The 4,244-nt window shown below is 39.0% G+C and overlaps 1 pseudogene; it reads right to left on the bottom strand.

Moving 5' to 3' along the window:
* Positions 1-1,788: 1,788 nt before the first annotated feature.
* LOC149223369 (transcription termination factor MTERF8, chloroplastic-like) lies at positions 1,789-3,928 on the bottom strand (annotated as a pseudogene).
* Between the last annotated feature and the right edge of the window lie 316 nt (positions 3,929-4,244).

Genomic DNA, 4,244 nt, shown 5'->3' with positions numbered 1-4,244 from the left:
CGGGCATATTTGTGGCATTGCCATAGCTTCCTATAAGATTGACTTCTAGATATGGTGGGTGGGAGAAAAACCCTAGCATTATGGTTACACTCCAATGGTGTGTCTTTGCAATTTGTGCATGGGTTTCGCTCTTGAAGGGTCATATTGGATTGAATTTTGTTGAAGGAATGATCATTGGATTGACATACATCATTCTGCGCGAGTCTCAAAGATCAAGGACTTTTGGGAAGCAAAAAGTGGCCCATGAATGGCCCTGTTTCGTTTCTTTCTGTGAAATTGGACTACGTGTTGGTTTAAGGCCCTTCTCTGTAACAGAACTGGGTTATAGAGAGTTGCAAGGGGAATTTGGACTAACCAGATAAGCAATAGTTAGTTAGTGTGGTGTTACTAAATCTAGAAATCTCATAATATAGTTGGAATGTGGATCCATTAAATTTGGATAGTATAATCTAGTGAACTATTGGTGACATAAATATAATGTTCGTTGGGCTCTCAGTCCTAATTCAGTGTGATTTATTGGAGAATTATATCATTGTTAGAGATCTTTATATTTATGCAATATATTGTTTATGGAAGTGTACTAATGTTAATAATTTATTGCAGAAACCCTAGCCAGATAGAAACCCTAAGGATATAAAGTCACCTCCGGATAATACCGGAAAATCATTTCAACAAATAACTATATTGCTAGTTGATTGCTCTATGATTTAGTTTGTATTTTTCATAATTATTTTATGAATGGCTAATATAATTACAACTTTGTGTGCACAGAATCACAGAAGTAATTGGTGTTGGGCTTTCATTTGACTCCGTACCCACCCAGGGTAGTCTCTCGCATATCCAGACTTTATGTTATCCCTTATTCTCTTTTTAGTATTGTGCACAATATGATCTTCAAAAAATGCATGAAGTCTTGGGAAATTAAATAAATAAAGTTTGAAAAATGGAATGTTATTTTCTTCGTATGTAGACAATGACTAATCTACTAATTTATAGTCTAGAATTTGTATTTGATGCGGCTTCGGGTCAAAGTTTAATCTGCACCACCTTACCATTGGACTACTTTTCTTCACTTCTTAAACTAGTTGATCTGCATTTGTGGCTCTCACTTCAGGGTGATTGGAATGGTGCTGGTGCTTACACTCACTACATGTAAGTGCATAAGAAAATATATTGTTCCTGGAAATTTTTTAACTTTGATTCGAATACTTACTTTCTTTTCCTAAATCTGAACTTTGATTCGAACACTTCCTATTTTTATTTTCCTAATTTTGACAAAATCAATGAGGGAAGAAAGCGGAATTAAAGTGATTCAAAAGGCCGTTGCAAAAATAACATTAACTGAAAAGTAGCATTGAAGAATAAGGAATACATTGCTATCTATGAAGAAAGCAATGAGAACCGTTTGACAGGCTGATATGACACAACAGACAAACACATTTTCCTGGGTAATTATCCAAGCACAAGGACTATACTAGCATCGAATAATGTAATAAGAAGTATGTTCTAGTTGTGTTGTTTACTTTCTATTTCAATAGGAAATTTATAGATTATGTTATTTGAGAGGCAATCTATGCTATTATAACAAAATATCACCCTTCAAAATTACTGTCAATAAGATCACCCTTCAAAAAACTTTAATTGATATCATTTATATTAGCAATATAGAAAAAAAAATTACCTTTAAAGTGCCTTATTGTCCATGCCCATTGTGATGGCCAAGGTAGGATGTTTTGGTGTTATTAGCTCTGTTCTTTGCTTTTCCTCTGGTTCCGTCTTGGAGCTCCATTGTTGAAGGGTCATTGGATTTTACTCTAGTGCTCAGCACTCTTGGAGATCCATTGTTCAAGGATCATGAACTCCACTCCTCCGTACATTCATATGTTTATAATATTGAGTTTAGCTATGTGCAGGCCCTCCGAGTAAAGCCAGTTGGCAGTGAAGGTGGTGAAAGTGGTTCAAGCAGCGTGAGATGGCAAAAGAATGCAGAGGTGATCAGAAAGTTGTGCAGAGGTCAGAGAACGGAGCAGAAAACATACTAACAATGACCCATAAGATGATAGATTAGCAATGGCCATGTCAACCAATAATCATACAGTAGGGTGATAGTTATCCACTACAGAGACCAAAAATGGTGCTCGCCTACCTGCCAGAACAGGCTCCTTTGCCTACCTACTAGCCTACATGCAAGAACAGGGCTATTTTGCCAACCTACCCACCATAACAAAATATCTAGTCTCCTTGTTGCCAGTACAGAGCCTCTTTTTCATCCGTAATCAATATATACAATCCACAAAAGCAAATGAAAGCAATCTGAAAATGCTTTGAAATACCTGAAAATAAGCAACCAATGCAGCGGCAGTACAATCGTCTTCAAAATGGTGTCATTCTTCACTGTCCCGACCTTAGTACATAGCATGGTGTAGTTTCTCTTTATCTGGAATTATGTGCATCTCCATGAAGGCCATGGCCCATACCTAAGGGCAAAATAGAAGCCTCGAATGCCCATCATTGATGCAGCACATGATCACAAATTCCCAGGTTCAAAACCTCTGAGCATCACTTCAGTTGAACTCCCGCTGGCTTGAATAACCAATCCAACCCCAGCCCTTACAGCGGGTTTACAGATTTTCATACTTTCCTATGCCACAACTGGTAGCCTGCTCACCACTTTTCGATGAAAAGTCTCATCTGATATGACCATATAACGGACTGGAGGATAGCTCATAGCTTTCTCTGAAGACTTGTTCATCATCATGAAAACCCTGAGAGCATTGAGCCTCGGCTTCAGTCTCTTCTCGATGCTATAAAGCAGAGCTACCGGAAAACCCAAAATAACATTCCGAGGAAGCTCCCATTCCTCAACAAGAAACTTGAGATTCTGCCGGAGTTTATCCTTGGACGACCCCAGAAGCTGAGGCGATCTCTTAACGAGAATCCCAACTTCCTCCTCTGTAAACCCTAATTCTCTCAAATTTCCCAACTTCACCTTAACAGTGTCCCTGTTCAGCTTACTCAACTGAAGAAAAGCGGAAGCAAACGCCTTAGACCCCTTCTCAATGCCCAATCCCTCGACATCTTTAACAAGTTCCACCAATATTTTTTCAGACGATGATAAAACCCAAGGGTTGTTGAATATGACAGACGTGGTTAGGCTGTGGCTGGAAATGACTTTTTCGGCAATTTTATGAAAATCTGGGTTCGTCCCGGCAATTTTATCAGATTCTGGGGTCGAAACCACGGCTACTAGATAGGGATCAAGCACGGACTGCAGAAAAGAAACCTTCGGTTCGAGCGTACGGCTAACATTATAAGTTAAAAAATGTGGTCTTCTTTTGAGGAATTGGAGCAATTTCCGACCAGTGAGGCCGATCCTCTCCAGGAATTCAACCTTGGGCTTGACAATGCCCCCGAAACTGGACCTTAACAAGATGGGGCACGTGGAAAAGACTTTACGAACACTGATTTCATCAAAACCCTTGTCTCTCAGGAAATGTAGGGTTTGTCGTGAATTATCGTACGATTTTTGTGCACGGTTTTCTCCTGCAAATGTTGTTTGCCTCCTCGAGAGAGAAACCACATTCGTTGAGAAGGAAGCTCGCTACTGGGGTGCTTTCAAAGGAGGGAGGCGGTGAAATGGGTACATTGAGAGTCGAATAAAATGCTGTTAATAATTTTGCTGGACTTTGAACGAGGCGTGAGGAGAAGAGAATGATGAAGGCAGGCATGGCATGGATTTGCTTCAGAGGTTCAGCTATAGGGCCAGAGACTGTTCGAACTGATAGCTTTGCGGCCATTATCGACACACCAAACCCTTACAAACTTTCCTCAACCAAAGTGCGAATGGGATTTCGATGTTTTGCCATTTATGGAGAGAAATCCAAACCCTTACAAACTTTCCTCAACCAAAGTGCGAATGGGATTTCGATGTTTTGCCATTTATGGAGAGAAATCCGAACAGTTAGTTATTATTTTTTATTAAGTATTTTAATATAGATTTAATGTAAATGTAAAGGGTACTAAGGTAATAGGAGTTTTGGTGTTTGGAATGGATTTGCAAAGAGTCTCACTTGTGTTTAACATGGGTGAGAAGTTGTCAACAAAAATAAATAGTGGTTCTCTTCAAATTCCTCCTTTGGTAGGAGGTAGGGAGAGGATTTGATACTTCATTTATTGAAATTATGGATTTATTATTGTTTGGACAATTTTCTTATTTGGATAGGGCACATATATCATTTTTTTTA

Source organism: Pinus tabuliformis, chromosome Q (assembly GCF_031772625.1).
Source record: "Pinus tabuliformis cultivar Carrire ecotype Pingquan chromosome Q, CPIR1, whole genome shotgun sequence".
Lineage (NCBI taxonomy): Eukaryota > Viridiplantae > Streptophyta > Pinopsida > Pinales > Pinaceae > Pinus > Pinus tabuliformis.
Note: the sequence above shows the minus strand (reverse complement) of the source record. Positions and strands in the feature narration are given on the sequence as shown.